Source organism: Chanodichthys erythropterus, chromosome 24 (assembly GCF_024489055.1).
Source record: "Chanodichthys erythropterus isolate Z2021 chromosome 24, ASM2448905v1, whole genome shotgun sequence".
Lineage (NCBI taxonomy): Eukaryota > Metazoa > Chordata > Actinopteri > Cypriniformes > Xenocyprididae > Chanodichthys > Chanodichthys erythropterus.
In genome coordinates, this window is record NC_090244.1 from 2,526,716 (window position 1) to 2,540,156 (window position 13,441).

At 32.2% G+C, this 13,441-nt stretch overlaps 1 long non-coding RNA gene across 1 annotated transcript; it reads left to right on the forward strand.

Moving 5' to 3' along the window:
- Positions 1 to 356: 356 nt before the first annotated feature.
- On the forward strand, positions 357 to 6,671 carry LOC137015516 (uncharacterized). The gene is made up of 3 exons (XR_010893989.1): positions 357 to 462; positions 2,268 to 2,337; positions 6,261 to 6,671. It is a non-coding gene; the product is annotated as an uncharacterized lncRNA (long non-coding RNA).
- The last annotated feature ends 6,770 nt before the right edge of the window (positions 6,672 to 13,441 follow it).

Sequence of the window (13,441 nt, forward strand, 5' to 3'; positions counted from 1 at the left end):
ATGCATACATTTTAATGCACATTTTGATATTTTATATATATTTTATTTATATTTCCATCCAGCATTTTTTATGCAATACCCTGAAATTTGAATAAAAATAAGTGATGTTATTTGACTGTGGTTAAAAATAAAATAATGCCTGTTACTTTAGATGAAAGAAATTCCATGCATTTTCTAATACACATTTTGAACATTTTATTTTAAAAAAGTATTTATATATATATATATATATATAAAATCGCCAGCATTTTTAAGCAGTACCCAAAATTTGAATAAAACTATATTTGAATAAAAACCAGGCTATTGTTATTGTTGTTTGATATTTGACTGTGAAAAACTGTTTTTATGGTTCTTTTAGGACAGAAATGGTCACCATGAACCGTCGTCGTATGGAAAGAGCAGTGAGAAGATTCTAGAAGATTAACCTTCTGTGTTTCACGGACGAGTTTGAACAACACGAGGGTGAGTAAACAAGTTGAATTCCGTGTGAACTGTCCCTTTAAGGCATTTGGCGGGCGTCGGGTACAGTACACGGGGCTGCGATAGAAAACACAGTGAGTTGGGTTGTCAGGTGCTGTTGGCAAAGGTTAACGCTCTGCTTTAATAACAGGATGCAGCTGCTCTCCTTCATGAACGCGCCAGACTGACTCAGTGCGGGCCTGACCAGAGAGATGGCCCATAAGTCTTTTCTGGCCTGTCACTAAATAGCTTTTTCACATTGTATCAGTTACAGGGAACTGAGGAAACTCTGGCGTTAACAAGGCTAGTTTGGCCGGTGAGCGCTGAAAAATGGTTCAATTCAGGCTAAGCGTCCTGCGCTGTTCGTGGGACAATGTGACGAAGGTCTGCTTTGGCCGAGAGCCTCTATTGGGCATTGTCTCACAGTTATGACAAATGCAGTCAACGTTTGGGGAAATTATGAACAAATAACGTGGAAACTGTTGCTTGAATGATAGCGGGGAGGAAATCAGAGCGAGCCGGATTCCTTTGGCTATTGTGCGCGGTGTGACTGTACTCGGGAACCTGATCCGGCCTTCATTGATTGATCATTGCTCCACATTCCTCAGCCTTTGAAGTCTGTGGTCAGATTCAATGCCGGCCTGCCGAAAACCTCATTGTCTCATTGTCTTACATCGAGCTGTGGAGTGTTGAAATCCTGTGCATCTGCTCTGCAAGGGTCACTGTAATAAGGCTCATTATTTAGTTAAAATACTAGAGCTGTTTGTTGTAGCCCACTACACACTGATTTTTTTTGTAAAGAGGCCATAGTAAAGAAAATGCTCATGAAAATAGTAATGAGATTAAATGGATCATTCAGTCACATCATTTGATGAGATAAATTCACATGACCTGTTGCATGTGCATTTTGGTAAATGTGTTTCCATCAAAGTTTATGCACTTGCCAAGAATAAAAATTGTCATAAAAGTTTAAATAAGAAAAAATGTATTAATGCACATTTTGAAAATTGTTTATGAAAACAAAATTACTTACTTTATTTATTTTATTTGTTTCTACTCCAGCATTTTATTAATGCAATACTCCAAAATAATAAAATTGAGTGTATGGACTATATATTATATATATCTTTTTAATTTATTTATATATATATATATATAAAATTTTTGTGTAAATTTTTATTTGATTGATTTCTAATCCAGCATTTTTATGCAACACCACAAAATTTTAATAAAATAAGTGGACTTATTTTTGTTTATTTTATATATATATATATATATATATATATATATATATATATATATATATATAATAACGTGGAATACGATATATATATAAACACACACACACACACACACACACACACAGACAAACAACATGTGTTTTAATGCACATTTTGAAAAAACATTTTATTTGTAAAATTTTTTATTTTTATTTGATTGATTTTCTAATCCAGCACTTGATTTATATTTGTTTTATATTTGACTATGGATGAATAAAAAGCAAATGCAGATTTCCCATGAATAAAAACTTTCAAACAGTTTCAAAAGTCTCACACAAAGCTGACGTAATGAGATTTGAACAGTAACGAGTTTAAATGGAGAACAAGTGGAAACCTGAACATTTGAACCTGCTGAATCTCCTGAGAAAAACCTCAGTAATCTCACACGTGAGCTTCAGATCTCAGTAATGTCTCAATCTGTGCTCAGATCTCAATATGAACTCCTCATCAAGTGATCTGAGCTGCTCCATGTTTATTTTATAACTCTAACTGGACTGACTCAATTGTGTCTGTTTTATCTCTTCTCAGGAGATGAATGGCACATCTGCACCGGATTCGAATGCAGTGGAAGCGTCTGATTTTATGTTACGTTGCACTGGTACGTGCATTCAGTTGACAGACACACTGCTCTGCTACATTTTATACATATATACAAAATTATTGCCATTTTATTTATAAAAATCATGTCTTGCATACGATATATATGGAATTTATTTTAATTGTACTGTTGTTGAAGTCTAGCCTCAAACTCACTGCTGATTGGTTCTTTAGTTAGTGAATAGTCTGCAGTGACGTGCAACTTCACCTTAGCTATGTTTCCATCCAAAGTTGTGAACTTAATTTATGTGCAATATTGGAATATCACATAAAGCATTTGAAAATAAAGCACTGTTTCCATCCAGGGAGTCGAAGAGAACAAAAACATCACTTCTTGATAAACTGGCGCTAAATATGACTAAGAAAAGCAGAAGTAGCCACTTTATGGAATAATTTTCGTATATAATAAGCTACTTGCGTCTCAGAGTGCGCAGACGAAACGCAATAAATGCGTTATCTTGCTTTCGGAGGTAGTTGTGAAAGACCGCTCTTAAGGTAATTATACTGACTGTGCTAAGGCATTACAGAACGACCAAAACTGCATTTCAGATGTTGTGCAAAAAGATCAGTCCGCTGGCTATGCTGTCCCATCAGGCAAAGTCACATGACTTTTTTGATAAGCCTTGAGGTAAACGTGTTTCCATTGTAGTTTATGCGCATGTGCAACCAAAATTATCTGACCCAGTTGAGCATATAAGTTTTTCATGGGCATTTTTAGAGTTTTTGCCTGTTTTGGCATTTCCATCCAGCAGTTTCATATGCAATATCCCAAAATGTGCATAAAAATATGTGGATGGAAACATAGCTATTGATGTCAACAGTGTTGGGGAAAGTTACATTTAAAAGTAATGCATTACAATATTGCGTTACTCCCTAAAAAAGTAACTAATTGCATTACTTAGTTAATTTTATGGAAAGTAATGCTACGTTACTTTTGCGTTACCGTCTCTGCATTCACTCTCGATTTCTCTCAACATGTGAACAGGAAAGCTGTCAGTCAATAAATGGGAAAACAAAGTAACTTGCATTACTTATTTGAAAAAGTAACTGATTATGTAACTGGCGTTACTTGTTATGCGTTAAAACCAACACTGGACATCAATATCTGGGTTTCCATCCAAGGCAAAGGCGCAAAAAAAAAGTAATTAATTAGATTAATTGTTGATTTCATAAACTTGCACCAGTATGTGATGCATTCATTGGTGCTCGTACATCAGAGACTCTTCTTTACGGAAGAGGATTAGGGCCAAGCAATAATAAAAAAAACAAAATAAAACCATTTCGAGATTTAAAGTTGTTAAATTTCGAGAAAAAAATTGTTAAATTTCGAGAAAGAAATAAAATGTTGAGAATAAACTCATTAAATTACGAGAAAAAACTTGTTAAATTTCAAGAAAATTCGAGATAAAATGTTGAGAATAAATTAATTAAATTACGAGAAAAAAGTCGTTAGATTATGAGAACAAATTTGTTAAATTGCGAGAAAAAACTCGTTAAATTTCGAGAAAAAAGTCTAGATAAAATGTTGAGAATAAAGTCAAGTTTTGAGAAAAAGTCGTTAGATTGAGAACAAATTCGTTAAATTTAGAGAAAAAACTCGTTAAATTTCGAGAAAAAAGTCGAGATAAAATGTTGAGAATAAAGTCATTAAATTAAGAGAAAAAGTCGTTAGATTGAGAACAAATTCGTTAAATTTTGAGAAATAACTCGTTAAATTTCGAGAAAAAAGTTGAGATAAAATGTTGAGAATAAAGTCATTAAATTACGAGAAAAGATTGTTAGATAATGAGAACAAATTCGTAATTTAACGATTTTTTCTCATAATTTAATGACTTTATTCTCAACATTTTATTTAGACTTTTTTCTCGAAATTTAACAACTTTAATCTCGAGATGGTTTTATTTTTTTATTATTGTTGGCCCTAATCCTCTTCCGTACTTCTTACATACACTACCATTCAAAAGTCTAAAATCATCTAAATCTAAAGTCATTCAAAATTTAAATATTTTTAAAAGAAGTCTCTTCTGCTCAACAAGCCTGCATTGATTTGATTAAAAATACAGTAAAATCAGTAATATTGTGAAATATTATTACTATATTTAACAGCTGTTTTCTGTGTGAATATATGTTAAAATGTCATTTATTCCTGTGATCAAAGCTGAATTTTCAGAAATCATTCTAATATGCTGATTATTATCAATGTTGAAAATATGTCCGTGATAAATATATTCCAGAATTCTTTGATAAACATATAGTTTAAAAAACAGCATTTATTTGAATAGAAATCTTTTGTAACATTATAAATGCATTTACTGCCACTTTTGATTATTTTAAGGCATCCATTTATAGTGTTCACATGTGCATTTCTGAATTCACATCCACATGTGACTGTGTTTTAAGATGCACGCTTGTATGAATGTGAATCGTTCTGCCTCTGGGTTTGCACTCACATGTACTTCTTGCGCTGCATATGTGTGACTTTACCTTCTCGCTGCGTTCGCCCTCAGTGCCCTGCTGTAACTCATGCGCTCTCAGCCGTAGAGGTCACGCAGGGGTCGCGGCGTCTGCAGCGTCGACCCTCCCCCACAGCCAGACACGAGCCTCGTGCAGTCCGTCCAGTCCCGCACATCTGTAACAGGAGCTGTTGGCATATAAAAATAGCTGCTTCAGGCTTCTGCCCTGTGAACCCGGGGGCCGGTCGAGCCTCTCTTGCCCTATTTAGCGTCTGCCGAGCAAACTCAGCTGTCTGGATTCCTCCCGTCTGCACCTGGGGCCCCTCGGGGCCGCACTATCGTCGGTGGGGCGATCCTGACTAAAGGGTGTGCTGGGTAACAACATTATAGAAACCCAAGAGGAAATCGGTTAGCAATAGTAGCAGTTTTATGGGGGGTTTGGTCTCAATCAAAAATGCATTTAAATGCAATTTATATTTATGTTTTCAGTTTCTGGATTATGATTCTGGCTTAAAGTCAAGGTCAAGGCTGTGTAACTGTCCTGTGATCATAAAAAGTTTGGAAAAACTGCCTATCAAATCAATATCACTGTGGTATAACCAACATGCAGGAAGCTATTTTGCTGTCATATGGCAATAAAACCATAAAACAAGAAATGAAATCACAGAAAGGACAGCTGTAAATATATTCAAAAATATATTTAATCATTATTTAATATAAATTGTCAATTATATTAACATAACATTATAATATATAATATTAATTTAATAATTATTATTTAGTATTTAAATATTAAATAAAATATTTAAATAAATAATTAATATAATTATTATTTAATAAAAATAAAATCATTATTTAATATAAATTAGATCTATTATAGTAACATAACATTATATCATATTAATTTAATAATTATTATTTAGTATTTAAATATTGAATAAAATGTTTAAATAAATAATATATAATATTAATTTAATAATTATTATTTAGTATTTAAATATTGAATAAAATGTTTAAATAAATAATATAATATATAATATTAATTTAATCATTTTACTCAATATTTAAATACTAAATAATAATATGTAAATAAATAATATAATATATAATATTAATTTAATAATTATTATTTAATTTTTAAATATTGATTAAAATATGTAAGTAATTAATTAAAATATTAAATAAAAGTATTATTCTAATATTTAGTAGGATTTTGTGTTGAGAGTTTATAGAGATCTGACAGAATAGGGAGAAGGCGGATTGGGATTGGGAAAACTGAATTCAAACTTGGGTTGCCCACATAAGCACCACCGTGCCACACATCTGCATCTTCCACCAGCGTATTTGCTTTTGTCCTTGCTGATCTGACTGATCTTTCCTTTACCTAGACCCAAATCTGACCTCTTTCTGAAGAGAAAGCTTACCATAACATCAGCAGATAAAGACGAAGACTTGTTTCTCTTCATTACAGATGCAGAAAGACAGACGTGTAGATGAAGACGGAAGGAGAGACGAACAGTGATCAGACTGAGATGAGTTTGAAACTCTTCCTGAGCCCTTCGTGAAAGGTGCCAGTTCAAATCCACACAATCACCTTCTTTAACTAATGCGTTTGTCTTTCTTTAGTCTGTTTTTACCCTTAAATTGATTGCCTTTTCAAATCTAAGACTTTAGACCCACTATAGGTGCTGCGGCCCCGCTGAAGACTCCGGCTCTTTCTTCATATTGGATGCAGCAGTGTTTTTATTAATATTTTGAATTAAATTTTGGTTAACGTTTTAGCAATTTTATTGTGTGGTTTGTTATTTGTATTATTTTTGTTTTGTTTTGTTTTTATGTCTATATAGTTATCATTAATTTTTATTTATTACTCTTTGTTTTTGTATGGAAGCTTGTTTCTGCCATGGAATGAAAAATAAAAAAGGTAATTGCGACTTTTTATCTCAAAATTCTGACTTTTTTTCTTACAATTTTGAGTTTATATCTCAGAAATTGACTTTTTTTTCCTCAAAGTTGAGTTTATATCTCAAAATTGCGAGTTCATATCTCAGAAATCAGACTTTTTCTCAAAATTGCGAGTTTATATCTTAAAATTGCGAGTTTATATCTCAGAAATCAGACTTTTCTCAAAATTGTGAGTTTATATCTTAAAATTGTGAGTTTATATCTCAGAAATCAGACTTTTCTCAAAATTGTGAGTTTATCTTAAAATTGCGAGTTTATATCTTAAAATTGCGAGTTTATATCTTAAAATTACGAGTTTATATCTCAGAAATCGGATTTTTCTCAAAATTGCGAGTTTATACCTTAAAATTACGAGTTTATATCTCAGAAATCGGATTTTTCTCAAAATTGCGAGTTTATATCTTAAAATTACGAGTTTACATCTCAGAAATCAGATTTTTCTCAAAATTGCGAGTTTATATCTTAAAATTGCGAGTTTACATCTCAGAAATCAGATTTTTCTCAAAATTGCGAGTTTATATCTTAAAATTGCGAGTTCATATCTCAGAAATCAGATTTTTCTCAAAATTGCGAGTTTATATCTTAAAATTGCGAGTTCATATCTCAGAAATCAGATTTTTCTCAAAATTGCGAGTTTATATCTTAAAATTACGAGTTTATATCTCAGAAATCAGATTTTTCTCAAAATTGCGAGTTTATATCTTAAAATTGCGAGTTTATATCTCAGAAATCAGACTTTTCTCAAAATTGTGAGTTTATATCTTAAAATTACGAGTTTATATCTCAGAAATCAGATTTCTCAAAATTGTGAGTTTATCTTAAAATTGCGAGTTTATATCTCAAAATTACGGGTTTATGTCTTAAAATTGCGAGTTTATATCAAAATTACGAGTTTATATCTCAGAAATCGGATTTTTCTCAAAATTGCGAGTTTATATATTAAAATTACGAGTTTATATCTCAGAAATCGGATTTTTCTCAAAATTGCGAGTTTATATCTTAAAATTACGAGTTTATATCTCAGAAATCGGATTTTTCTCAAAATTGCGAGTTTATATCTTAAAATTGCGAGTTCATATCTCAGAAATCAGATTTTTCTCAAAATTGCGAGTTTATATCTTAAAATTACGAGTTCATATCTCAGAAATCGGATTTTCTCAAAATTGCGAGTTTATATCTTAAAATTACGAGTTTATATCTCAGAAATCGGATTTTTCTCAAAATTGCACCTTATCAGAAATCAGACTTTTCTCAAAATTGCGAGTTTATATCAGAAATTGGACTTTTCTTAAAATCACGAGTTTATATCTCAGAAATCTGACTTTTCTCAAAATTGTGAGTTTATATCTTAAAATTACGAGTTTATTTCTCAGAAATCTGACTTTTTTTCTCAATTTCGAGTTTATATCTCACAAATTGGGACTTTAATCCTCACAATTCAGAGTTTATAACTTGCAATTCTGAGAAAAAAGTCAGAATTGTGAAATATTAAACTTGTAATCCTGACTTTTTTCTTCTCGTAATTCTGACTTTATCACAATTTCCGTTTTTTAACTCGCAGTTAAACAACAGTCAGAATTGTGAGATAAAAAGTTGCAATTACCTTTTTATTTTTTATTCTGTGACGGAAACAAGCTTCCATAGTTTCGTTGTTTTTTTTTTTTTTTAATACTTTCAATTTGTTTGATGATGTTTATTTTATTTCAGATATTGAAAATGTTCTTTTTATGGTTTTAGTTTTAGTTAACAATAATAACCCTGCTTCCATGATTGATGTATTGTAAGTTTATTTTCAGACGGGCTCGAGCGCTGACGTCTCTCCAGCGTATCACACTGTCCTTTGGGGTGAGGTAGTAGGTTGTATAGTTTTAGGGTGACACCCTTCCTGTTAGATAACTATACAACTTACTGTCTTTCCTGAAGAGGCTGTAATATCACCGTCATCTTCCTCTTTAAACTCTGCAACGGATGGACGTGAAACCGGAACACGACTAGACAGGACTGGGTTTGGATGGATGAAGTCTCTGGAACGGACTACATCCATCAACCAAACATCAAAACTGAATTACATGATGTTGGTTAAATGATTAATCGATTTCTTGATGTTGATTTGATGATTTTAAGTGTTAAAGACACCATAATGCCCTTTCACAAAGTCTTGATGTTGTTTTTGGGCTCTACTGGAACATGTTTTCATGCTTGAATGTTCATTATTTTTCCCATATTCTCCATTGTTGCAGCTTCTCTCTTCCCAATCTGTCAGTATGGACAATAGATAAGATAATTTTTCATTCTTATGCAAGTCCCCGGGAATATTTCAGCATCTCCAGGCCTCTGCATTCAGGATGTTTTTCATTTCGAACTTTCGAATGAATGCCCGTGAAGTTCATTATTTTGCAGGATCCTCGAATGAATGCGCCAGTCATCGCGGGACGGTCGCTCCTGATGTTCGTACAGGGTGAGGTAGTAGGTTGTGTGGTTTCAGGGTAGTGATTTTGCCCCATCAGGAGATAACTATACAACCTACTGCCTTCCCTGGAGGGCAGCGATACGGCACCAGCAGGAGGCGCTGCATCTCTCATGCCCTCATCAGGACATACAGGTACATTCAAATGGCCAAATTAACATTACATAAATATTTATCACCCAGTTAAATATTCTGAAACAATCTATATATAGTCTATATGCTAATGTACTCCGTAAACACTGACAAAATAAATGTTTCGCAGATAAACTATTGAACAAGTCTCTTGGCTTCATTAAGTCATTTTGATATTTTGGAAAGCTGTGACTTAAACTGTTTAGCAGATAAATATTATGAGAATATAAATCCCATTCTGCAATATTTGTGGTGTATCAGTTGTTATAACCCGTCTGAGAGAGAATGATTTACAAATAAAGCTGCAATAAAACAGACTGTTAATAAAGATGTTTATTCTTGTGTCTTGTTTCAAATGGCCTGAGAAAGTAAAAGCCTCTTTGAACAATGAATCTCACATACAGTATATACTGATTCAATAAATTAAGATTGCATTGACTATTTTTGCACACACTTTGTAAAGCAGCTCGTTTAATCACTATTTCCAGACAATGCAGAACTCATCAGGGTTTAAACTGAATTCAATATCATGAAATTCTTTTAAATCCATAGACTTTAGTTGTTTAGTCTGATTATTTTAGGCAGTTAAATAACATGCACATCACACACAGTAGGTTTAATGTCCTAGGGTTCATTTTTATTATATATAGATATATATATATATATATATATATATATATATATATATATATATATATATATATTTTAGAGATGCACCGATACTAAATTTCTCAGCCGATTATTCACAGTGATATCTGCCGATACCGATAACAATATCGATAGTTTGGGGGTTCTGCCTTTTATACCTTCTTTTAAATTAATGATATTTGTAATTATTATATTTTGAAAGAAATGCAAATAGAAACTTTATTCTCTCCATTTCATCAACTTGTTTCAGAGAAACTGATATCGGTTATAATTCATATGAACACATTAACTAGATTCTGAAGATTAAATTAATATTTATTAATTCATATAATTACTAATATTAAACATCAAACTGGTTTCTTAGCTTTTTTTTTTTTTTTACACAAAGTCAAAATGCAGTAAATTTTCCTGCCCTCTTTTGATATATCGGCCCTGAATATCGGCTGTTTTAAACTATCAGCTGATAGTGTGAAAATTTGCTTTAATCGGCCAATACCGATTATTAGCCGATATATCAGTGCATCTCATATATACATATATATATATATAGATTGCTAAATGTCTTGGAAAGCTTTTATCATGAAATGTGTTTTATGTATAGATTTTATTGTTGTACTCTCATCACATGACTTACAACCTTAAACTATGAACATGCATCATAAAATATCTTTAAACCTTGTCATTTCCAACACAGAATGAGCAATAATTTAAGATGCGAGTTTGTTTATATAAAGACATTTAGATGTGTGCATCAATAGAAATGTACAATAGTGATTTTATAAACATAGAAAGCACATTAAATACAAGTAAAACGTCTACTTTGAGGTTTCAAATAAGTTTTGAGAGAATAAAATGCGGGTGAAATAATGTTCCATTGTCATTCAGTGTAACATTTATATTTATGTAAAAATTGAAATACTTATTCTGACCTGTATGTATTAAAATATATAAAAGAATAAGTGAGCATACTAACTTTTACTGCATTTTAAATGAGTAAAATATTCAGATAAGATAGTGGCAGAGTTTAACAATGTAAAGTTACATGTAATTAGTCTTTAATATGGCATAAATATATATATATATTTGTTGTAAATATGCCTGACAAGATTGTTACACCGAATGACATTTTAGTGGGTGTCTTTTGTAAATCATGATAAAAATGTATGAAAAATTAAACAATCTGATGAAAAACAACAATTCAAAGCTGTATTACACTTATTGTTTTGATGCTTGAAAACCCTTTTTCGTATTTGACCCATAGTAGTCAACATTTGAAGTGGATAAAAAAGTTCATCAAAGTTGTCCTAAGAAGGTTTTGATACACTTCAAATGTTGACTATATATATGTATATATAAAGAGGCCACACTTTAAGAAACAATTTTTAGTGTAGTTTCTACATAATTGCATATAGAGAATAACTTTTTCAAGCTAGTAGTTTGTTGTGTCTCGGTGGTCATTCATATAGGCCTACCTGTATTTATTGGATGACCTCAAGGCTTGACAGACTTCGACCGGATCATAAAGTGGACCCCACCGGACTGGAACACGTGTCAGAACCTCACATGACAGAGTTGTACACATAAGACAGGGGAAAAAACATTATATAAAGCTCTGCTATACTGTTATCATACTGACCATGATGCAGCGTTAGATGGCACTGTCATAATGACAACAATTCCCTTCATTCACAGGCCGTGTGGAGCAATTTGAGATATTTTTCCCTCACATTTGGAGGGAAATGACCCTTTATCCTACAATATATACACACAAAAATGATTAGAAACTGCTTTATGAAATATTTCTGCTAAATCATAACTGCTGAGCTAGCTTAGTTAATCCAACTCTCCTTCATAACTTTAAAACAGAGACATGGCGCCATCTGTTGGTGATTCTACTGCAGTGTATTTAGCATATTATTTAGGCATATTATTTTATTAACACGTTTTTGCAGAAATCATTTTAATGGGCTAATTTGATACTCAGTTATTATCAATGTTGGAAACAGTTGTGCTGCTTATTTTCTTGAAAACTACTTTTTTTCAGGATTCATTAATAAATAAGTTAAAAAGAACAGCATTTATTCAAAATAGAAATCTTTTCTAACAATATAAGTCTTTACTATCACTTTTTATCAATTTAACACATCCTTGCTGAATAAAATTGTTAATTCAAAAAAGGAAGGAAAAACAATTACTGACCCAAAAGTTTTGAACGGTGGTGTATATTGTTACAAAAGATTTCTATTTTAAATAAATTTATTCATCAGTGAATCCTAAAAAAAGTAACACAGGTTATTAAAAAAATATAAAGCAGCATGACTGCATATTAGAATGATTTCTGAAGGATCACGTGACACTGAAGACTGGAGTAATGATGCTGAAAATTCAGCTTTGATCACAGAAATAAATTACATTTTAAAGTATATTAAAATAGAAAACCTTTATTTTAATTGATAAAAATATTTCACAATATTACAGTTTTTTCTGTATTTTTGATGAAATAAATGCAGGCTTGATGAGCAAAAACATTAAAAATAGTAATGTGTCCAAATTTTTGACCTGTGCACATAAATGTCAGGTTGGGTTGTATTTTAAATGTTATGCTTTTATAAAATGTATTAATTACAAGAGTAATCTAAAACAACATTGTCATCTAACGGTTAATTATTGCATTATATCACAAAAGAAAAAACACAAAATCAGACTCATCAGATGATCTATTGTTAGGAAACCTTTCAGATTTTCCACAGGTTTCAGGAGAGATCCCAGCTGTGCTCTGCAGAAATCAACATTTTCACCATGTGTTATGCAAGTCCCATTATTTCAGCATCTTGCTAACTCATTGTCCAGGATGTTATTTATTCCATTTTAAACAAAGTCTCTGCCATGACTATTCTCTGATGGTTCGTCAAACACACTTTCTAAGCTCATTATTTTGCAAGCTCATGAAATGACTGTTAATGATGTTCACTGTTTTGGGACATGCTGTGTGCAATATCTAAATTCATCCCTTTTCCCATTGCTGATTCTCACTCGATTTTGGGTTCATCTTATTCTGGGATGCCTTTTGATAAGGGTCAGAAACCATATGTTTTACAAAGACACATTTTGATTATGTGAGAATAATGTCAAGTGTGAAAATATACTAGATCTGCTACGCTTCTGCTGCTGTTGATTATTGCTGCGGAGCAAATGTGGACTCGCTACTACTAATATACACAGACAAGGTTCTGTGAGCATGTAAGAAATGCTGCTGCTGCTGCATAAATAGACCTACATAAATCCCATAGCAGATCTAAGCAGGTGGAGCTAGGGAGGTGGAGGGGTTCAGAGGAAGAAGAACAATGAACCAGACTATTTAAATCTTAAGCAAGCAATCTCATTGGCTGCAGGATCAGCAGAGGCCAATCAGCTTGTGCCATATGTTAATACGGGCTGCA